The sequence below is a fragment of the Rana temporaria genome, chromosome 2 (assembly GCF_905171775.1).
Source record: "Rana temporaria chromosome 2, aRanTem1.1, whole genome shotgun sequence".
Lineage (NCBI taxonomy): Eukaryota > Metazoa > Chordata > Amphibia > Anura > Ranidae > Rana > Rana temporaria.
The window spans coordinates 329,449,244-329,474,317 of NC_053490.1; the positions used below are offsets into that span (position 1 = coordinate 329,449,244).

At 42.4% G+C, this 25,074-nt stretch overlaps 2 long non-coding RNA genes across 2 annotated transcripts; both read left to right on the forward strand.

The window, feature by feature from the left end:
* Nucleotides 1-4,621: 4,621 nt before the first annotated feature.
* LOC120927061 lies at nt 4,622-6,002 on the forward strand. The gene is made up of 4 exons (XR_005747025.1): nt 4,622-4,667; nt 4,988-5,068; nt 5,160-5,368; nt 5,491-6,002. It is a non-coding gene; the product is annotated as an uncharacterized LOC120927061 (long non-coding RNA).
* Nucleotides 6,003-12,160: 6,158 nt separating this feature from the next.
* LOC120927059 lies at nt 12,161-13,428 on the forward strand. Its single transcript, XR_005747023.1, has 4 exons — nt 12,161-12,574; nt 12,699-12,830; nt 12,936-13,015; nt 13,140-13,428. It is a non-coding gene; the product is annotated as an uncharacterized LOC120927059 (long non-coding RNA).
* Nucleotides 13,429-25,074: the final 11,646 nt, after the last annotated feature.

A 25,074-nucleotide genomic window follows, 5' to 3' on the forward strand; every position in this document is an offset into this window, starting at 1 on the left:
CTGTCATCCCCACCTGGTTGCCGTGTACGGTGTAGACTCCCACCTCACCTGCTACAGGACACCCGGTGTATGTTACACTGTTTTTTGTTTGTATTATCTGTTTATTTTTCTCTGCTGGCTTTTTCTTCTCAGGCCGTCTTTTGCTGCTAGCATGGCAGACTTTCGTGGCGCTGCATGGGAAGGCTTTATGTTCAAAATCCAGTCCAATACAAATAATGCCGATATAACTATCCCTGAGCTTGATCGAGCATTTTCTAGATTACAACGACTTTTGGAAAAAAAGGTCAGAATATTTTGGCATAAACAATATTTTATGAAATATGTTGAAAATCAGATCACCCCATGGGGCCTGAGGATACAAATATTCCCCAATCTTAAAAAGGTAGATGACGCCCTTAAACTTAGATGGGAACAGAACTTACAGTCTTGTTCGTTCGAAATGATGAACATCTTATGCAACCAATACGAAGCTGAAATTGAGGATCTTGATGTTCAGGTTAATGCCTGGTACATTGAATTGGTATTGTCGATATCGAATCCGCTGTTCATTGCGAGGGAGAAATCCCTTAAAGAACATTTGGAAGAGTATACCACTGACCTAATTAATTTTAAGGAGGGCAAATACCTTAGAGATAAGGCTGCATATGACAATAAGTATGCTTACAAATGGAATCAACCAACTTTCAACAAACCTACAGCCCATCCGTCTACACGCAATGTACCTGCTAATCTGACTAACATACCAAATGTCACCTCTGCTTCCTCTACAGCATCAAGTCAGTCAACTGTTTACCGAGAGATGTCTCATGATCGTTTCCCACGGAAACGTAAAAATGACCGAAAATCTACATCCTCAGAATCTTTATCACAAACCGGTCTCAACACCACTAAGCGTTTACCAACTAACTCTTCTGTTTTAGATAACTTTCGTCCATCTTCCTTATCACGAATCTTGCATCCTGATACCCCACAGGTGACGAATGCCTCACTAGCGCACCCTCCGCGAGCTCCGGCACTTACGTCGCCTCTGTTAATGACACCTCACACCACCCCGACGAGACGGGTAAGCGAACCGAATGTATCCTCACATGTATCTTCACTCTTTCCCCAAAGCTCGGCAAGTATAGATCCCAAAATTGCACCAATTTTTTTAGGCAAACAGATGGAACTATCATCCACCCCGATACCCTCGACGAAGTGAGTACGCCCTCTTTGGATCTTGAGGTCATCAATCTATCATCCACTTCATTGAGTGGACATGAGATTGATGTCCTCAAGCTTGGACTGACCTTCTGTCCATCCATCGGGGGGGATAAATTTCAAATGATTAAAGACATTCATCTCTTTGCCCGGAAATTAATGTTCAAGGTTATCTATGACAAACCATCTACTGAATCAGATAATAGAAACTTTGAACAACTTAAAAATGATGCCGATGAGATACAGGCCATCGAGACTCTGATGGAACTATGGGAGGAGGGACATGTGGATGACGATTCCCCCTTGGTACCACCCACGTTGGGAATTTGTGCCCCAGAGGTCACTTTTCCTCCACCTATGTCCTTCAAACCCAAATCGTTAAACTTTCCTCTCTTGAACAAAAATGCCAGTATATGGTCATTTGTCCAGCAGACCACAAGAGAGGTCGAGAAAATTGACCTCTCTAATAACTCTTCAAACCTCACTTTCAATCAACGACAAGCTCTCAGAAATCTTCAGGACAATCGCTCCATAATAATTAAACCCTCTGACAAAGGGGGCAACGTAGTAGTCATGAACATAGAGGACTACGAACGCATGTGTTTAAAGATCCTTGAAAACGAGGATTGGTACCGCCCAATACCTCAGTCGGTAATTCTAAGCTTTAATAATGAATACTACGCCCTTATCACTCAGGCCTATCATCAGGGCTTGATTGACAAGGATACGTGGAACTTTTTGAACATTCAGGAACCTAAGGTTCCTACTATGTACGCCCTACCAAAGATTCACAAATCCTTAAAATGCCCACCAGGGAGACCCATAGTATCGGGTTGTGCAGGACTAACAGAGAATGCCAGCTCCCTGGTTGACAATTACCTTCGCCCGCATGTTACCGCCCTGTCCTCGTACATCAAGGACACGATTGACCTTTTGCAAACTATCGATGGCATATCAGTTCCACCCAATACCTGGCTGGTTGCTATCGATATTGAAAGCCTTTATAACGCAATCCCACACGATAGGGGCATTGAAGTTGTGGGTAAAATCCTCAAGGATAGAGGCGATCAGGCAGAGCCCTACAACATATTTATTTTGGATATATTAAAGTTCATTCTCACCAGAAATGTGTTCATGTTTGGACTCTCCCACTTCCTCCAGGTGCAGGGGGTTGCGATGGGGACTAAATGTGCCCCATCGTATGCCAACCTGTACCTGGGGGGGTGGGAGAAGGAACTTTTTTCTGATGAAGAATCCTCGATGTATCTGTGCCACGTCATTTCGTGGTACAGATACATCGATGACGTTCTGCTATTGTGGTCTGGTGGCAGAGCGGAACTTGACTTATTTATGAAGAGACTGGCCAAAAATACCTTTAATCTCAAGTTCACCATGGAATGCAGTCTTAAATCGATCAATTTTCTCGATCTTACCATCTTCATTGGATCTGATGGAACTGTCTACTCCTCTCTCTTTTGTAAGCCTTCTGCAGGTAATACTATTCTGCATGCCTCTAGTGGCCACCCGCAGTCGCTTGTAAAAAGTATACCCTACAGCCAATACATTAGACTAAAGAGGAATTGTGTCCTCAAGAATGATTATGAAATAGCTGCTAGAAACCTATACTGTCGTTTGAAGGATAGGGGCTACAGTCACAATATCCTGAAGAAGGCTTACAATCGAGCTGCGAGTATCGACCGCAGGGACTTGATTTTTCCCCCCCGAAGGGTTAACTCTCTGCAACCAATACGTTTGCTCACTCAATATTCTGCTTGCCATACACAGTTTAGGGAAATATTGGATAGGTATTGGCCATTATTATTGGCGGATAACACTGTTAACAAATTTATCAAGGATCGACCTGAAGTTACCTACCGCAGAGCACCATCTCTGCGGGACAAACTTGTTCAGAGTCATTATAATCCCTTAGAAAATTCTTCACACACAATTAATGGCACCTTCTCATGTAAAGGATGCCACATGTGTCCTTTTATTCTGAGTGGATCTACAGTCGTGTTGCCTGGTGGACGTACCCACACCATTCGGTATCGGGTCACATGCCAGACCGTCGGCGTGGTGTACCTGGCCAAATGCATGTGTGGGTGCTTCTACGTTGGCAAGACGAAGAGACCTTTCCACAAGCGGATATCGGATCATATTGCACCCATACGGAAAAAACTGTCCACCACTGCCATCAGTAGGCATGTGGGACATGAGCACAATTTTGAGCCTAATATGGTTAAATTCACTGCCCTGGAACATGTGCCCACACACGTTAGGGGTGGGGGCATTGATCGCAGCCTTCTGCAACTTGAAACTAAATGGATACAAACTTTAAACGCCACCCATTACCCAGGACTGAATGAATATATCAGCTTTAAATCTTTCCTGTAAGGGCTACCTAGTCTGTATGTCCCAATCCCATTTTCTTTGTGCTCCATCTTTGGGCTTGCCATGCCTTCATCAGGCGACTGCCTGGGTTGCTCCAGCATGGAATATATGATGCTTGTCATTCTGCATCCTTTGTCTGTTTTGTTTCACATTCCCCTCTCTTTGATATTTGGTTCCAATTCCCTCCTTTCCCCTCTCCTTGGCTTTCTGTCTGTTTTTCCCCTCTTCCCCCCCCCCCCCCCTCTCTCCTATTTTTTTCCCCCCTTCTCTTCCTTTTCTCCCTTTCCACTATCCCCGCTATTTTGGCATTTTGCTAATGTATATATATGCATGGGATTCTATTTATATATATGATTGCCCCAGAAATGTTTGACCTTAACTATATTTCTTTGTTTTATGAGTATTGTCCATTTATATGAACTTTGTTGTGAATCGCTCTGCTATTGTATATGTGCTTTTGCCACCCTGCTTATATCCATGTTGGTTTTTTTCAATGACCCTGCACCTTTAAGGTACGGGCCTTGACATATCCTTTCTATTTACCGAGTTGCAATTTCTTTGCCTATTGGACAATCCTATATCATCTGCAGGATTTATGATGCTGCTGCGTTTGTCTTTTCGCCTTTTGTCCCCTTCCGTCTGGACACCCAAGGGCTTCACTTTGTGAGCCCGTTTTTGCCAGTGCTTTCTTTCCCCCTCCTGCTTGCTGATTCCCCTCCCCTTCCATCGGTGATTCGGCCACTCCCGGCTCCTGGACTTGGGTTTCTCTCCTTGTCTACGAGCCGCTCCGTTGTATGGCGGTGCCCCTCCCCCGGCGCGCTGTGATTGGCCGATTATTCGACCGTCCACGCCTTCCAACCCAGGGGTTGCTGGGGATTGTAGGCCTTCGGTCCAGCACCAGCTTGGGTGTCTGTGCACTGGCACTCTGTGTCCGCTCACGCCCGACCGCGCCTCCTATGACGCACGGACGTGTGGGAGGGGCTAAGGGGTATATCTGGACTGTGTCTGGCTGTGGAGCGTTAGTGTGTTGTGCACTCCTGTGGAGTTAACTTGTGCTGCTAAGACAGACGAACCAGGTACTCTCCCTATTATGCTTACCAGCTGCTTACTATATAAACTTGTTTCCTTTTGCGTGTCCAAGTCTTTTGGCTTGTTATTTTTCTCGACTTTTTTCTTTCTTTTCTGGATTTTCTTTACTATGGAACAGTCTTCTTGCTGATAATCACTATATTTATTTTATTTTAATATAGAAGCAAACTGTCTGTTTCACTTTATTTGTTTTTCTTCTATTTATTCCATATATCTGCTCTTTCTTTTTATTTAGTTATTTTTCCTGCTTGATCTCTAACTGTTCTCTCTTTTCTATATTTTTTGTTTGACACAACTCGTGGATCAGCTTGTCACTAAATCTGACTAGCCTCCGGTCTCAAGCTAGGCATAAGCCTCCACAGATGCTATACCTGTATACCTGAGCACTGTGAGTGTACACTCTATCTTTACTCTTTATTAAATAAATATTTCCTTATATACTCTACAATAGATATTGACATTACTACTCTTCTCCACAGTTGGCCACTTTGCTTCTGGGTGCCGCCCCCTGCCTCTCCGATGGTTGGGGACTGTGTGAATCCCATCTGCAGCGGTTTCTCATTTTTTCCTGCCTAGGTTATCCTTTTGGCTGTCAACTTGTGTACATCTGGCCTGATTTTTCAGGAAGGTGATGGTATCAGGGTATTATACACCCTGTTGTTTGTTTACATCCACTACGGACCAGCAGGTGGGCATTATGTTGGTATACACTGACAGAGCGACTTTATATATTTATTGTTTATGTATATTTAATATATCTGTGTATAAATCATTAATTTTCTTTCCTTTTTTTCTGTATGTTATTATCAGAATCCAAACTCTGATCTCAACCACCCCTGAAGAAGCCTAACCAGGCGAAATATATAGGGTTTACCAACCGGGTTGTGATCTCTGCTACAGTATTTATGTCTGTTATGGAAACCTTTTAACCTTGTTATACCTGTTAGGTTGTTTTGGTTTATGAATTGGACTCCGTTAGAGTCCATGATATGTCCTACAACCTGACGCTATTTTTTTAAATAAACTATTAAAATTTATAGTACTTGTTCTATTTTTCTTTATGGGTTTCTGCTTGCACCGCTATAGTCCCGCCATTGTTCGACTTTCCCATATACTCTATATACATGACATGTTTTGTTGAACATATATAATCAAAGTTCTTTTAGAGCTTATATTGTATGCATATGTTAAAATTGTTTTATTCTTTTTCATCTCTTTAGAGTAATCTAGAGAGACGATCTTGTCCTAATTCCCCTGAAGAAGCCAAGAGGCGAAACTAGTAGGGTCGACCTGATCGAAAAAATTATTTCTAGATCTTGCTCCCACAAAATAATTTATGCACTATCTGTATATTGAATTACTATATTTTGTAAAAATTGAATGAATAAACCTTTTTTATATATTTTTATATATACATACATACTTTGTCTGGTTTTCTTCATCGCACCGCAATAATCCCCCCAACTCTTCCAAAAAATTCCCCTCCTTTGAATCTATTTTGGGATGAGGTGCTGTATCCTTTTTTAGGACTCTCGATCACATACCCCCCAATCTACAATATATACAAATAGTCACATAGATTTGTTGTATCAGTACATACAAACGTGTCTGATTGACCATAGATGTTGACATAATCATAGTTTATTATAAGACATAAAAAGAATATATTTGTTTAAATAGACAAAAATCGAGTTAATGGAGTGTCTGTGATAGCTGTGGACTTTGACAGAAATATTTACCTGAAAGAATGGACTGAAAAACCTGAATAGTTAGCCGTAACTGGCTCAGAATCCCAGATGGAAAATCCCAGATGGAAGGAAGGAGGGATGGGAAAAAGAGGAAATAATCCTCTTATGTATGCGGGTAGGGTCACCATGCACCGCACAGAGCCTGGATGCAAGCCTATAGAGGAAGAGGAGCCGGAGGCAAGCAGGTACTGTAGGTACAGAATGAAGATATTAAAAATTAACAAATAAGAAGAGAAGAAAGAGGTATAATGAAGAAAAGACAAAATTGTGATGAATAAACATCTGTAGAAAAGATATGTATAAAAAATAATAATTATTACCTGGTTCAAATAATGATAAGAGTAATGGGAAGATTGGTGAAGAAGTAGTCTCAAAAGAGATTGATATGGATCAACCCAAGAAATTTCTGTCAGTACTGTATAGCACAAAACAGGAAGTCATTCACTATGAAACTATATGCAACATGTCATAAGATTATGTAAATATTGCTTCTGGTGGTACTGTTAGTACACGGCTATTTAGTGACAAATTAGTTTAAAAATTTATTTAGACCGCAAATCACAGCGGTAATAAAGATAATATTAATATAAATATAAACGCCTATATAGGCTGCAGGATATTGAAAGAATCTAAACTACTCACGGAATGTGGCATTTTTTATGTACTAATTAAACATTATAGTTGTTACACCTATCAGAATAATAAAGGTGAAGCAGGGAGAAAGTGGAAATATAAACAAATAATGGTAATAGTATTACCTGATTAAAGTTACAGTAGTAACTGCCGGAAATTAGGCAGATAAATTGCCTGAAAACTCTGTTTATTCCAGATGCTGAATAGTAAAAAATCAAAGAAAACCAAAGGAGAAAGTCAATCAAGGAGAAAGTATTTGGGGGGGGCTCTCATGATGAGCTTCTGATATTTTTGGAAGGGCTACAAATTAACAACTATAATTTAAAATTTACATATAACTATAGCCAGAAAAACATAACTTTTCTGGATGTTGAACTTTTCATTGATAGTAAAGGCAGCCTGTGTTCCACACTCTACAGGAAACCTACAGCAGGCAACAGCTTACTGCATGCTTCCAATAAAAAATTATTTCTAGATCTTGCTCCCACAAAATAATTTATGCACTATCTGTATATTGAATTACTATATTTTGTAAAAATTGAATGAATAAACCTTTTTTATATATTTTTATATATACATACATACTTTGTCTGGTTTTCTTCATCGCACCGCAATAATCCCCCCAACTCTTCCAAAAAATTCCCCTCCTTTGAATCTATTTTGGGATGAGGTGCTGTATCCTTTTTTAGGACTCTCGATCACATACCCCCCAATCTACCACGTATTTAGGTGTTTCAATTCACCGTCCAATCCGTGGTCGAAAGTCCTTATAATAAACCAGACAAACTGTGTTATTTTTTCTTTGTCTTTCCCCCTTTTTCTTTATAAGAATTGTGATATTATTTTCCTAAAAAAAAAAAAAAAAAAAAAATTTTTTTTTGGTACTTTTTGTAAGAACTGATATTTCTATAACTGTAGATACACAAAATAACGATTTATTTAATATAGTTGGTTGATAGTAGCCTAAATACCGGTATTGGTGTACATCGTTAAACATGGCCGACTTCTGTGGGGCAGCCTGGGAGGATTTGATGTCCAGAATCCAGTCCTCCCAGAAAGAGGCCAAAATGTCGGATGAGGACTTAGATAAAATCTTCATGCGACTACAACGCCTTTTGGAAAAGAAGGCCAGAATCTATTGGCATAAAGCCTATTTTGAAAAATACATGGAAAATCATGTGGTCCCTTGGGGTCTACGAATCCAAATTTTCCCTAACGTACGTAAAATCAATGATTCCTTGAAGCAGTCATGGGAGCATAATTTACAAACTTGTTCTCAGGAAATGATTAGTATATTGTGTAAACAATATGAAAGTGAATTGGAGGAAATAGATGTCCAAATTGGTAATTGGTACTCTGATTGTGTACTTGCTTCGGTCTCCCCCAGGTTTGTCTCTCGTGACAAACATCTGAGGGTATACCTTGAGGAGTACACACTGAGTATCATCAGTACTAAAGAAGGAAAGTTCCAACGAGATAAACAAGCTCATGAAAATGGTTATGCCTATAAGTGGAACCAGGCTACACCCTCTAAGTATACTAAACCCTCAAATTTTGAGGGTCCTAAAACCCAAAACAATATACCAAATACAGGTTCTGCTTCTGTCTCTGTCTCTCCAAGTACCTCAACCACGTATCATGACTTTTCACAGGATAGACTTCCTAAGAGACGAAAGGGAGATCGCACTGCTGCGTCACTGGAATCACTACATCGCACTTTCGGCCCGCCCGGTAACCGTAAGTCACAAACAACTCACAATATTCCACTAAATACGCACTCATCCACCCCATTACAGGGTAGACCATCCATCGCGGTTAAGGCCTCTAACCCCACACTACTACCATCAGTTGGGATTATCCCTTCTATCCCCTCCGCTCTATCCTCGTCCATCATACGACGGGTAAGCGAACCTCTCATTCCTACAATGTTTCCATCTAACACACAGTTAATCGATCCCAAGATTGCTCCCATTTTTTTAGGGAAAAATCAGGAACAAAACCCAACACCTACTCCTCAAGCTCCAATGTTGGCACTTCAGGACTAGAGGTAATCAACCTTTCAAGTGAAAACCTGACCACTGAACAAATCCATGTACTTGGCCTTGGACTAACTTTTTGCCCATCAGCTGATATGGACAAATTTCAGCTGATAAAAGACACACATTTATTTGCTCGAAGCTTACTATTTAAGGTTCTTTATGATAAACCGAAACAATCAGACGGCATTGATTTTTCATTGATGGATTACACTGATCGGGAACTCCAGGCAATGGATGACCTGATGTGTCTATGGGAGGAGGGTCAGACTGGAGATGATACCACACCAAGATCTGTTGGTCTGGTCGTCTCTGGTGTGACCTTCCCTCCCCCAGCTTCATACAAGCCCAAATCGAGATCTTTTCCATCTTTACAGATGAATCCCAACCTTTGGGCTTTTGTTCAACAAGTGACAAATGAAATTCAACTTATGGACTTGAACAGGAGGGTTGATAAAAACTTGTCCCCTGCTCTGTTGAAAGCTGTGTCTGACTTGCAAAACCATCCCGGATTGATCATAAAGCCAGCCGATAAAGGCGGAAACGTCGTTGTCATGGATGTCGGGACATATGAGTCCATGTGCCTCGACATCCTTGGCAACAAAGACTGGTACAGACCGATCTCTAAGACTTTAATAGAAAACTTCAATAAGGAGTACTATGAACTGATTTTTGAAGCCTATCAAAAAGGCACGATCGATTTAAATACCTGGAATTTTTTGAACGTGAGGGAATCCAAAATCCCTACATTCTATGCACTACCAAAAGTTCATAAATCTTTAGAACATCCCCCAGGTCGACCGATCGTTTCGGGATGCAACGGTTTAACAGAAAAAGCCAGCACCTTGGTGGACAGATATTTGTTACCACATGTTACGTCTCTTCCCTCTTATGTAAAGGACACCATCCACCTGCTCCAAACTCTGGATGGTAAGTCCATTCCACCTGGATCTTGGCTGGTGGCCCTCGACGTGGAGAGTCTGTATAACTGTATACCACACTCCAAAGGCCTTGAAATTATATCCATAGAATTACAGGCACGTGGCCTAAACTCTGATCCCTACAATGCTTTTGTCCTGAAACTTTTGAAGTTTATCTTAACAAGAAATGTATTTATGTTCGACTCCTCCCACTTCCTCCAGATACAGGGAGTGGCTATGGGGACCAAGTGTGCCCCCAGCTACGCTAACCTGTATCTGGGGGGGTGGGAGAAGGAGATCTTTTCGAACATATGTCTGTCAAAACTGTTGTCTAAGGCCATTAAATGGTACAGATATATAGACGACATACTGATTTTGTGGTATGGCTCCAGGGAGGAACTCACACTCCTTATGCAATTATTGGCTATTAACACCTTCAACCTAAAGTTCACCATGGAATGTAGCCAAACTGATATAAGTTTCCTGGATCTGCGTATCCATGTTGACCGTATGGGTCGCTTGCATACATCACTGTATCGCAAGCCGTCTGCGGGCAACACTGTTTTGCACGCGACCAGTGCCCACCCTGAACCACTCTTGGATAGCATTCCTTACAGCCAGTTCCTGAGGCTCAAAAGAAACTGCACCAGAGACACAGATTTCCACGCTGCAGCTAATGATCTATACTGTAGATTACTCTCCAGGGGCTACAGTCGATCCTTGCTCAAAAGATCATTCAACAAGGTGATCAGACTAGACCGATCTAATCTTATTTATTCAAATGCCAACAAACAACCTAATAAAACTGACTCTATCAGAATAGTGACCAAATTTTCGCAACAGCATATTCAAATGCGACAGATTTTTAAAACATTTTGGCCCCTACTTCTAGCCGACAATACGATATCAAAATATATAAAACCATATCCTGAAATCACATTTTAACGGACTCCCTCACTGAGGGATCGCCTTGTCCAAAGTCACCACACCAGAAAGGAATGTGAGACATCTACTATCAAAGGTACTTTTTCTTGTGGTAACTGTGACATTTGTCGGTTTATATATACCAATGACGTCACTCTTTTACCCAACGGTCGCATTCACAAACTAAAGTTCCGTGTCATCTGTCAATCGGTGGGCGTCGTCTACTTGGCATCTTGCCAATGTGGATGTTTCTATGTTGGCAAGACCATGAGACCGTTTTTTAAACGCATTAGAGACCATGTCAACCCTCTATATAAGCGTCTAATGACCACTGCTTTAAATAGACATGTAGGTTGCCTACATGACTTTGATCTTAACGCTGTAAGTTTCTCAGCCCTGGAGCATGCTCCTATACATGTTCGAGGTGGAGGAATTGACCAGACCTTACTCCAACTTGAAACCAAATGGATACATCAGTTAGATGCCACTAAATTTCCGGGGTTGAACGAATATATCAGTTTCAAGCCCTTTCTGTGAAAGAAATATTTATAAGAAATTCTATTATTATTAAATAAAATGGTGTGGCCTCTACGTTATTCCATCTAAGAAAGGTGTTATGGTCTGGTCATTTCCTCCCTCCTCATTACATCCTGCTCTATTGCCACTCTCCAGCAGGTCCTACATGTATTCTACTTTGACCACCAAACTCTTTGCCCCATATTCCACCTAGTGGGCAAGTTCCGGCACTGGCTAAAATCAACCCACCTGCTCCCATTTATGATGGGGGCAATAATGTGTTATATATTGCTATATATCATTATAACAACCACATTTACTTCCTTTGAATATTGATGTATAATTTATGAACCAATAATAATGTTGTCGATTTTTGATTGTATGTATTGAAATATATTGAATACATATGTTTGTACATATAGTGTAAACCCTACATTTTTCATTTTATTGGTAAATATGTTGTATATAATTTTTTATTTTGGCTTGGGTCTCTGGCTTGGCAATTTTTCCTTTCTGGGTTCACCTATATGTGGGACTAGCTTGAGCCCTAATTAGTTCTGGAGGTAATGCGCATCCTTCCCAATAAGCCACTACAGCCCTTTTCCATACATCAGCCCATTCACATCCCTGTTCAGGGTCTCTCTCCCCTTCTTATTAGTGATTTTTTGTTTGTCTTAATTCTTTATTATATTTCGACTTCTACAATATATGATCTACTGCTTTTGCTTTCATGTTTGATTGCTTGGTTTGCCTTGATCAGTCAGCTTGCGGTCATGGTCCACGCCGCTCTGTGTATGTGTGACTGTTTTGGTGCTGCTGGCTGGCAATCGCTCTCTTTTAGTGCTCTGTGTTCCTCCCCTCTGCACTCATACGTTTCCTTCCTTATTTCCTTTTTCTCCAGAGTGCGGCTCCGCTGATTGGCCGGTGTCATCATATGACACGGCTGCTTCAGCGCTAAGGAGTGTGGGAATTGTAGGCATCTCAGCGACCATGTGACCTCTGAGATCCAATCGCGATGCACCCGCCTCCCCAACAGGCTATATATAGCATGATATGATCATTATCTGTCTGCTACCAACAGGGTACTGACAGATGTCTTTATTCCTCTTAAAGATAGGTAAGTTTCCATCCTGCAACCATTCACTCTCCTCACTATTGTCTCCTCTGTGTAAGGTTTGAATACTTATGGCTAAACCTTCACTTTTTCATTTATTTTCATTCATTTTCTACCCTTTTTAAAGGAGATTATCTGTGGACTTTTCAGCTGCAATTGACTGGTCCTTGATTTTTGCTGCAAACGACTATCCTTTGACTTTCTATCACCAGCTGATGTTTGCTTGCATTTAGACTGTTCATCTAGTTAAATACTCCATGTAAGTTGATCCCTTCCTTACACTTAATAATTTAGTTACCCATGTTCTCACTAACTTTATGAAGTATACTAAATCTATTCAAACACTTTTTTTTTTTTTTCTCAGATGAATTGAGGCTCTTCAGTGCCCATGTTATTGTCTTACTTAATTCCCCTGTATTCACCTTGATTTTATTACGCTTCAAGGTATGGCTGTTTTACATATATTAACCCTATTGACTCTATTATGGATTTGTTTAATTAGTTGAAACAGATCATAATGTAATAACACATATTCTAACATAGATTCTTTTTCTTCTGTATTTTTAAGTCCTGTCAGTTGAACTTGGATTTCAATATCCACCCTGAGGGGGTTTTTCCTTGACTGGCTGTGCATGAAGCTAGGGTAGGTTTTATTTCTCCTACCTATGGAATTTTGCTGCCAGCCCCCTCTCATGGGCTGAACAGCATTGGCTGCTACCAGGCTGTGGATATATGCGCATTTGCTCCTATGAACTTTGGTTTCTCTTGCCCCGCCAGAGATCCCAGCCAAACTTTTGTTTGTACTCTATATACATGACATGTTTTGTTGAACATATATAATCAAAGTTCTTTTAGAGCTTATATTGTATGTATTTGTATATATTATTACATATCTCTTTCCGTTTATTGATATACTTTTTGTTTGCTCAGACTACTGCCCCCTATTGGTTCCTGACGAAGCCCTCTTGGGCGAAACTAGTAGAACCGTTACATGCGGGATGAAATGAAGATCACCTGCATCTTTATGCACTTGAAGTATCATTTTATTTGTTAGTCTGGAATTTGTCTATTATGCATTCTATAGTATTTAATGTACATCTTTTTTTCTTTTTTCTATGTCCTTTTATAAAGAAACTTTTTATAAAATAAATCTTTTTGATATCTACATTGTAGTTGTGGCTCTCATGATTGAGGTTTGACCAGGCCCACATATTTGCATACCATACTACTGTTCATGCTTTAACAACAGTCCCCACACTTTTCCCGTTCAAGGAAATCCCTATAAATCTTCTTTCTTAGAGGGACTTGAAAGCTGACAGTCAATCTTTTTTGTAATTAATGTTTATGCTCTGTCAATCCACTTATATGGACCCTAATTATCTTTATTTTTTTGCTTTGCCCAGAATAAATCACAGAGATTATGTGACCTTTAAACATTTTCTTTGCACATAAAATGCACATTACTTATATGACAATGAGAATGTTTTTTTTTTGGTACAAAACACACATTAATTATCTCACAATGAGAATGCATGAATGCATGTCACTGTGGTCCCTAGCACAGACACATCACATGCACATCGAATTGGATTAGATCCAAGTACCCCCCCCCCCCCTTTGGTACTTGGGAGCAGTAACGCCCCGCCACGGCTCCAATTATGTCACTGTGCATTCATACACCATTCAGGAACCTAGGATGACTTCTCCCTGGTCCTGGGGATCCATACTCCACCAAAACTGAGGGTGACACCCTTATGTTTTCAGGAATGCCACCCCCCCACATTCACACATCATTCACACACATAAACCAAATCATAAGTACAGTAGCAAAAAAAAAAAAAAAAATCAAAAGTACCCCTGCAACTTAAGGATGTTGCCGAGTGCTCCTTCTGGGCTGCACACGGCCACGGGCATGGCCACGGGCACGGCCACGGGGACGGCCACGGCCGACTGGGGGATCTTCACGGGGGGGGTCTGTGCAGGGGAGGGAGTATTTTCAGGGGGGGGGGTCTGTGCAGGGGAGGGAGTATTTTCAGGGGGGGGGTCTGTGCAGGGGAAGAAGGAGCCTCCCCTGGTGTCTGTCCTCCTGCTGGCCTTCCCTCCAAGGCAACGGCTATCCTTGTCAGACAGGAAGTAATGTCAGCCATATTAGCCTGGCCAGCCCGGGTATTGGCCTGCACAGCCCGGGTATTGGCCTGCACAGCCTGGGTGAGGGCAGTCACCTCCTGGGCCACGCCTGTTGTTGCATTTTTCAGGTCCCACAAACACGTGATGACCCCCACTGAGTTGGTGGCCACCTCACCCAGTGACTCCCTCATTGCACCCAGGCTGTGCTCCACCTTGGTCATAGTTTTTTGGATTGCAGACAGACTGCGGGTCTGCCGGACATTGTCCCTCAACAGACTGACCGGCAGACGCACCAACCCCCCCCTGTTTTCCGGGGTCGGCCTCCTACTTGCCCCTGAGGCTTGTGGCCTTGGAGGAGGAGTTGGAGTGAGCCATGGGTGCTGCTGCATGTTGGAAGGGGCGACCCATGATGGTGGCCTGACTGCTGGGCGCCTGTGGGGTTCCCTCAGGGGATGACTTAAAGGTCATATCTTGGCCCATCATGATTTGCTGCCCAATCTCAATATTGTCATCTTCCTCCCCCTCATCCTCCTCCCACTCAACATCCAAATTAGGGGAGTTGTGGGCACTCCCCTCCCATGGCGAATCCTGCCCTTCTTGGGACTCTGCATCAGCCTGTCTTGGGGGTGGTGCAGCAGCCTGCCCTGATGGGCCAGCAACCTCCTGACCTGATGGGCCAGCAACCTCCTGACCTGATGGGGCTGCCACCTCCTGCCCTGATGGGGCTGCCACCTCCTGCCCTGATGGGGCTGCCACCTCCTGACCTGATGAGGCTGCCACCTCCTGACCTGATGGGGCTGCCACCTCCTGGGCTGATGGGGCTGCAACCTCCTGGCCATCTGGGGAGGACACAAAACAATCACAGGTTGTTGGATCCACACACTTGGCACATCTTCCCTTCCCCCACCCACACATGCTAATCACCAGATAGAAATTCCAAAAAATTATCTGTCCTCATAAGAGGATCATTGTCAAAGCCAGGCAGGCCCACCACCTGCTGTGGGTGGAAACACTGGGCCACTGCCTATTCCTCCTCACTCATCCTGACTGGGCAGGGTCCCCCTCCTCCAGTGCCCCTGGTATGGGCATGCAGCATTGCCAGCTTGTTCCGGGACACGCTCCTCAAGTCATTTATTTTTTTTTGAACTCCAGCGATGGTCCTGGTCTCCCCCCCCCGCCGCATTGATCCGATCGGTAATATTTTTAAGGATCTCCTTCCTCCTGGCCGGGGTGGTGTTGTGGCTCTCAGGGCCATGGAGAAATCGCCCATATTTAATGACGCCCTGAGCAAGTATATGCTTCTCTGCCAGTGTAAAATTAAGCTTCCTGCGCTTGGGAGCCATGACAGACAACACCCAGCAACAGGGAACTCACCCAAAAAACAAACAACAATACACACACACAACAAAGAAAATAAAAACAAGCAAAAAAAAAATACAGACAGCTACTATAAATTCAAAAACAAACAGGCAAAAAAGGAAAACAAAAAACAATCACACACCAAAAAAGAAACACTTATCAAAAACAAACAGGCAAAAAAGGGAAACAAAAAACAATCACACACCAAAAAAGAAACACTTATCAAAAACAAACAGGCAAACAATCAAAACAAAGAACAAATTAGCAAAAACAAACACCAACTATACCCTCCAACTCCACAAACACTTTTCTCACAAACAAATCTTACCAACAAACACTGACAAACGTTCAAAGCAGAAGCAACTTGCTTTAGGAAGGGAACACAGGGAAATACTTTTGCAATAGAAGTATGTTTGACTGGGGCTATTTAGACACAGGGCGATCTTCAAACTAAGTACGCTTGGCCTTTTACCTATCTCACTGATTGCGATGACCAAAGTTCTGCACATGCGCAGTGAGGTCCAGATTCGTGCGCGCATGCGCAGTACGGCCGGCACTTCATTTGCATGGGGTCACGGCTCATTACAATGAGGCACGCCCACTTCATTCCCACTTGCCATAACCACGCCTTACGCATTGAAACTTAGGTTAAGGATGGCGCAATTTTGAACGCAAATGCTCTGAGAATACGGTACTTACGACACCAACTTAGGGCGCCGTAACTTAAATGACATAAGTTAGATAATCCTAAATTTACACAGGTTTTTGGGAATCAGGCCCTGGATGCTTTATTAACAACTATTTCCTTGTTTCCTTTGCCTGTTTCTCTAAAAGATTCTTCTTGCCACACTTCCATAAATTTATATTTTTTATGAAACCTAATTGTGTGTTTGCCTTAAGTACAAAGGGCCAGATTCACGAAAAATACATTGCTCCACGGCAGCGTAACGTATGCCATTTACGTTACACCGCTGCAGGTTTACAGCGTAAGTGCCTGATTCACAAAGCTCTTACCTGTAAACTTGCGACGGTGTAACGTAAATGTGCTCGCCCGCCTAATGTGCAAGCCCGCCTAATTCAAATGGGGCGGGCACCATTTAAATTAGGCGCGTTCCCGCGCCGAACGTACTGCGCATGCTCCGTCGGGAAAATTACCCGACGTGCATTGCGCTAAATGACGTCGCACCGACGTCATTTGTTTAGACGTTAACGTAAATGGCGTCCAGCGCCATTCACGGACGACTTACGCAAACAACGTGATTTTTTAAATTTCAATGCGGGAACGACGGCCATACTTAACATGGCTTAGAACAACTAGGGCTCAGCCCTAATTTTACGACGCGTATCTCGATGGAAATGACGTAAAGTTATAACGACGGGTAAAGCGGACGTTCGGGGATCGCCGTAACTAGTCATTTGCATATTCTACGCCGACCGCAATGGCCTCGCCACCTAGCGGCCGGCATAGAATTGCATCCTTAAGATCCGACAGTGTAAGTCAATTACACCTGTCGGATCTTAGGGCTAGCTATGCGTAACTGATTCTATGAATCAGCCGCATAGTTAGGGCGGGCAGATCACAGAGATACGACGGCGTATCAGGAGATACGCCGTCGTATCTCTTTTGTGAATCTGGCCCAAAGTCTTTAAAGCCCTCATGTTACTATTAGGAATGTTTCATTTCAATTGTTTTTTTGTCATGATATCTTGGGATGTGGCATCATACGTTTACCCCAAGACTTTGTTTAATATTTTTTACTTTATATTCCTGTTACAGAGAAAACCTATGCTGATACTATCACAGATCATCATTTACCTGTGCTCGCCCGCCTAATGTGCAAGCCCGCCTAATTCAAATGGGGCGGGCACCATTTAAATTAGGCGCGTTCCCGCGCCGAACGTACTGCGCATGCTCCGTCGGGAAAATTACCCGACGTGCATTGCGCTAAATGACGTCGCACCGACGTCATTTGTTTAGACGTTAACGTAAATGGCGTCCAGCGCCATTCACGGACGACTTACGCAAACAACGTGATTTTTTAAATTTCAATGCGGGAACGACGGCCATACTTAACATGGCTTAGAACAACTAGGGCTCAGCCCTAATTTTACGACGCGTATCTCGATGGAAATGACGTAAAGTTAGAACGACGGGTAAAGCGGACGTTCGGGGATCGCCGTAACTAGTCATTTGCATATTCTACGCCGACCGCAATCAGTTTGACCTCGAGCTATTGAGCTCTGAAAGCAACAATAAATATTACCCTGGTAAATGTGTTTAACCACTTCCTTACTGCGCCATAGCCGAAAGATGGCTACAGCACAGCTCTCTCTTTCTGGAAGAGTGTCCATGGAGGTCCTCCCGTGAGCAAGCTCATTTGCATTCATCGGGAAATATCTGTGATCGCTGTGTGCTTTGCATCACAGATTGGACACAGTGATCATGTGGCAAACGGGCACTGTGATTGGTCCAATCACACGCCATCACAATTGTAAACAAAGCCAGGGTCATTGGGAGTTTGACAGGTCTCCATCCCTCACACAGAGATGAAGTGCGGAGGAAGGAGACAATCTGTGTCATGGTTACACTGTCACACAGTGCCCATCAGTGCTGCCTCATTAGTGCTGCATGACCAGTACCATACCACTTATAAGTGCTAAGTAGTGCTGCCTCACCAGTGCCACTTATGAATGCCTATTAAAGCCAATAATTGTTGCCTCGTTAGCATGTCCTCGCCAGTGTGGCTTATAAGTGCCCATCAGTAGCACTCATCGGTGCTTCAAAACCCTCAAACAAGGAGAGAGGCGCCTCTGGGTGCAGTACTTAAAACAGTTTAAAAATGAATTTAAAATTAAAAAAACCACAAGTGAAAAGAAGCCACTCACATTTTGGTGGTCAATCGAAAACGTGTGGAGTCAATTTTTCAGGAGGGTAGGTAGGTATCATCTGGCGGTGTCTTTTCCCTTTGTCCCTGGTACAGCGCTCTGGGATGCAGGGGATCTGTCCTTCTGCCGCTGGTGGAATCTGTGATTTTCGGCGGTGGGCAGGGGGATCCTGTGCTGGCGCTGTGAGCCGTGTGTGCTGATGGACGAGCAGGGATGACGTCACCAGGAAAGCGACGCGTTTCTGAATGCTGGCCGCGAATGACAGGGCTGCCGCATTCCTTTCTCAAGCTGCTGATACGGAGCATGGGGCTAAACTTTGTATGACGGGGGAGTGGGCGGAGCTAGTCGGGAACAGACTGCAATAGGTTTAAAACTAAGAGCTGGGCGGGCTGATCTCGGAACAGAACGAAAAAATTAAAATAAAAATTAAAAATAAAAAAATGAAAAAATGAACAAAATGATGAAATAATGGAAAAAAATATAAAATGAAAAAGATGTATATGTATATGAAAGATAAAAATCGGGACAGAAGTGGAAGGAAAAAATAAAAATAAAAATAAAAATAAAAATAATAGAAAAATAAATAATAAAAATTGATAAAAAAATTGATAAAAAAATGATGAAAAATGATGAAAAATGATGAATGAAAAATGATAAAAAATGAGAAATGTGTGTGAAAAATATATGGGTGCAATTATAACATGAATAGTAGTAGATTGGGCAAGAGGACATGGGGAAAGAAGAATAGTGAGCGATAGATTTTTTGTGGTCATGGGGCCATGACGCTGAGGGATAAAGAATTTTATTATAAATAACGATAAGGTTCAAAAGGGTAAGCCATGTGCATGGGGTGTAGGGGGAAAGGGGGCTGGTGTGATTGGAACAAATTATAGGTAGGAACAAAACACATTTGGGTGATGTGGGTACATATATAAATATGTATAGGGAGGGTACATACATATGATAGACAGGGGGATGTAGTGGCGCTTGCAAATACTAAAAACCGACAATAATTTAAAACAATAAAATATTCTAAACAATGATTCCTAAAGTATGAGAGTGAGTCCGTCCTCTACTGGGGTAAAAATGTGTAACACTCGAGGTCTATGCCCAAAGAATACCATCCAACATCAATAATTAGATGTGGAAGGAACTGCGAGTGAATAAATAATGAAATCCAATGGATAAAAGTGCCTGACTGGCCGCACAGTGTACATGGGATAATAATCCTTTTTTTTAAAAATATGTGTCATAAATCCTTAAAGTGCTTGATGAAAAACAAGTGCAAAGTGCTAATAATTAAAACAATAATAGTAGTGAATGAAAGCTCCAGCTCTCCTGGAAAGTGGTTAATTACTAATTAGCAAACACATGCAGGAAAAAGCAACAACTGAAAAGAAGTCCAAAAATGCAAGTGTCCTAAAAACCTAAACGGTTCAATCATAAAACTGTTGTTTTTCTGTGCAATGAAAAGGATATAATAATATAATAATAAAAGAAAAAATAAAAGAAAAAAAGAAAAAAATAAAAAAATCATAAATAATAGTCCAAAAACAGATAGTACAATATCACTGCAGGATTAGTGATAGTGAATAAAACTATATCCAGTGCACAATCAAGTGATAATGAAAATATTAAAAATAAAGTCCAAAGTGCAAAGTGCATCTGTGCTCCATTCAACAATTCAGATGATCAGTGGTTAATTCAGTGAAGACTTGTTACATTGTGCTCATTCAATGAAGACTTGTTACATTGTGCTCATATGTCTGTGAATCAAACCAGCCCGATTTTCCTCAGTGTGGGGATTATTTTTACCAGCCTCTTACCTTCTTGAGGCTTTTACCAAGCCTGTAACAGGAGCTGCTCTGCAGTCACATAAATACAATCCAGGATCCAAAGACGGCTCACACTCCTCCCCATTCAGGCTCTCAAAAAGAAACACAGGATACATACATAACCATATGATAAGCAATGCATATTATACTGAGGGTAATGGGAAAGGAGGGGGGGGGGGTTGGGTAAGGGGGGAGGTGGGGGGGAAAGGGTAGGGGAGGGAGGCGGGGAACCAGGGGGGGGAGGGGGGGGGGAAATATCCAATTTATTATATAAATATATATATAAGGTGATACTTACACCCGTCAAGACTATAAGGAGTGAGCACCCACCAATTAACCCAGACTATAGGTAGGTCTGAAAGTAAAAAATGATGAAGGTATTAGAGATGGATTATAATATATGGTGGATAGGGAAAAGGAGGGATAAAGGGAAGAAGAAGGGTGGGGAGGGAGAGGAGTAGGGGGGGGGAGAGAGAGGAAGAATAGGGTTAGGTGGAAAAAAAGGGGGGGGGGAAGGGGGAAGGCAGAAGGAGAGGGAGACGAGGGCTAGTGGAGGGTAGGTGAAGGGTGGGTGGTTATAGGATGGTGGAGATTTCAATGCTTTCATTGATGCCACCAGGCGAGAGGGTATCCAAACTGTAGATCCAGTATGTCTCACGAGCACACAGTTTTTTGAATCTTTCGGCTGGGGGGAGTGTTTTATCAATTTGTTCTATTATCCAAACTTGGAGTCCTGAGGTAGATTGTTGGTGTAGCATGGTGAAGTGTCTGGGGACACTATGCGGGTCTGTGCCGCCTTCTATGTTTCTCCTGTGCTCTCCAAACCTCTCTCTTAGGGGTCGTATGGTTCGCCCTATGTAAAGGAGGCCACAAGGGCAGCTGAGACCATATACGACAAACTCCGATGAGCAGTTGTAAAAGTCTTTTAAAGGATATGTTTTCCCTTTAGTGTGGAATTTTTTTTGTCCATGTTGAACGAAGTGGCATGTTTTGCAGCGAGATTTTCGGCATTGGTACATACCGACTAGTGGTATGAGAGTGGATGTAACCGATGTGGTGGGAGTGGGTTTGAGTTTGCTGGGAGCAATTTTGTTTTTGAGGTTGGGGGCTCTACGGTATGTGATTTTCGGACGAGCAGGAAGGATGGGTTTGAGATGAGGGTCTTGTAGAAGGATATCCCAGTGTTTAACTAGTATGCTTTCCATTTTTTTGTGTTTGTAGTGGAATGTGGTCATGAACCTAACTGGATGGTTGTCCATAGTTCTTTTGGGTTTCAGTGGTTTTCCATTCAGATAGAGTTTAAATGCATCTTCAGTTAAGCTCTCTGGGTATTGTTTCTCAGTAAATTTCTTTTTCAGATGTTGACTGAGTTCAATATAGTCTGAATCTTTGGTACAATTTTGTCTTAGGCGACAGAACTGGCTGTTGGGGATGTTGTTTTTCCAGCTGGGCAGATGACAGCTTTTGAAATGTAGATATGAATTTCCTGCTGTTGGTTTTGTGTAATTTTTAGCCCAGATGGAGTGTCCGTCGTGTCCCAATTCAAGATCAAGGAATGTCATGGAGATGGGGTTGGATGCAGATGTAAATGTAGAAGGATATCCCAGTGTTTAACTAGTATGCTTTCCATTTTTTTGTGTTTGTAGTGGAATGTGGTCATGAACCTAACTGGATGGTTGTCCATAGTTCTTTTGGGTTTCAGTGGTTTTCCATTCAGATAGAGTTTAAATGCATCTTCAGTTAAGCTCTCTGGGTATTGTTTCTCAGTAAATTTCTTTTTCAGATGTTGACTGAGTTCAATATAGTCTGAATCTTTGGTACAATTTTGTCTTAGGCGACAGAACTGGCTGTTGGGGATGTTGTTTTTCCAGCTGGGCAGATGACAGCTTTTGAAATGTAGATATGAATTTCCTGCTGTTGGTTTTGTGTAATTTTTAGCCCAGATGGAGTGTCCGTCGTGTCCCAATTCAAGATCAAGGAATGTCATGGAGATGGGGTTGGATGCAGATGTAAATGATAGCCCATATCGGTTGCTATTGCAGTGGTCGATGAATAGGGGAATGGTTTCCTGAGGGCCGTCCCAGATGATAATGATATCGTCGATATAGGGTCCAAAATAGGCTATATTGGCGGAAAATGGGTTGTTACGGTAGATGTGATTGTTTTCCCAATAGCCCATGGCTAGATTAGCGTACGAGGGAGCAAAGTTGGCGCCCATTGCGGTGCCCTGTATTTGATGAAAGAAATCTCCATTGAAAGTGAAGTAGTTGTGTGTAAGACAAAAGAGTGTGGCTGAGAGGATGAAAGAAGCTTGGCGTGGATTGATGAGGGGTTCATTTAACAGAAATTGTTCCAGAGCCATCAATCCGAAAGAGTGTGGGATAGATGTGTATAGGGAGCAGACATCTAATGAGAGCCATGTGTACGTTGGCTCCCACTGGTATGGGGATAAAAGCTCAAGAAGATGTGTGCTGTCTCGAACATATGATTCTAATTGGAACACAATGGGCTGGAGAAATTGCTCAATATATAAACTGAACCCGGTGGTAACGCTGTCCATGGCTGCCACAATAGGTCTTCCGGGGGGTGCTGATAGATTTTTGTGTACTTTGGGGAGATAATAAAAGTATGGGATCTGGAAAAAGTTTTTCCTTAAGAAGGAGCTTTCTATCTTGGTAATGATGCCATCTTTCAGTGCCTGAGATATGAGGATCTCAGCTTCTTTTGCAAAAGCTGACGTAGGGTCATTATGGAGTTTGGTGTATGTGGTTGCATCGGAGAGTAGTCTGGAAGCTTCTTCTAGGTAGGCTGTTTTGTCCAACAGTACAATTCCTCCTCCCTTGTCGGCTGATTTTATTATGATATTGTCAGCTTTGATGAATTTGTCTAGAGCTTTTATTTCAGATGGAGATAGGTTGTTGGTTTTTGACATGGACGTGGAGTTACACATTTTGACAAAGTCTGCGTAGACTACTCTATAGAAGCTCTCTATGTGGGGGCCTTTGGAGTGTGTGGGAAAAAAGATGGATTTGGGTCTGAGAGAGGAGTGGGTGATGGGCGGGGATGTGGCGAAATGTTGTGTGTATAGTCTCAGAGGGTCATCTTCATTGGGGTCCGTGTTTTCTTCCATTAAATCAATAAAATCAATAAATGATTCTGTTGGATCTTGGGTAGATGGAGTGGTTGTTGAAATGACGTGGTTGTCATCTTTTTGTTTAATCTGAAAATATCTTTTTAAGGTCAGATTGCGAATGTATTGGTTTAAGTCTTTGAAAAGCATAAAGGGGTTGGGTTTGTTGATGGGTGCAAAATTAAGGCCACGACTTAGGAGAGAGGAGTCGGCTGCGGAGAGGTTGTGGGAGGAGAGATTGAAGATTTTAACAGTTTTTGGTGTTTCTGGCAGTTTTGATAATTGTTTTCTTCGTCCTCCTCTGCAGCCTCGTCTGTGAGTTTTCTTTTTCTTGATGTTGTAGACAGAGGAGGACTCGGTACTAAAAAAGAAGAAGAGGTAGGTGCAGGCGAACTGGTGGGGGAAGTGATGATATTGATAGAAGCAGGATTGTTAGTATCGTGATTGGTTATTTCCATTGAAGTTGATGGTTCCTGGTCATCGTTGGTTGGTGTAGGATGATTGTTGATGGGATAAACACGGTCCAAGGAGGGAATTGGTCCATTATTGCGAACATTGTCTTTTGGAAGACAGGAAGCGGCGAGGGTTTGACATGGATGAATAGGTCTATTGTAGAACTGACTGAGGGATAGAATAAGTCCATTTTCTCTCTCTCTGTTTTTGTCAGGGTATGTAGTCTTGCGTTGGTTGGGTCTGTGTTTGAAGGTGTGTGGCTTGTTCCATAGGGGTGGCGGAATTCTCTGATGATTGGAGATTTCATTGAGATATTTGTTGGGGGCAGAATAATTCTGCAGTTGTAGGCTCATGAGGGGTGGAGGGGGCTGAGGATTAGGATTAGATGAAGCGGTTGGTTGGCTTAGTTTTGTCCATAGGGGGGCCACGGTGGTCTGATAATTGTTCTTTTTGTTCCATGAGAAGATGCGGTCAAAATTGTAGTCATCTATATCACGCTTGAATTTTCCAGTTTTCATACTGATAAGCTGATCTTCATCCATTTTAGTGTTGTTTTTAAGGACCTCAAACCAGCTGGATGGGATAGTCGTTTGATAGTCAGTGATTTCTTTTGTTATGGTGACGATCTGGGTTTTGAATTGAAAAATTCAATTCAAAAATTGAAAAATTCAAAACCCAGATCGTCACCATAACAAAAGAAATCACTGACTATC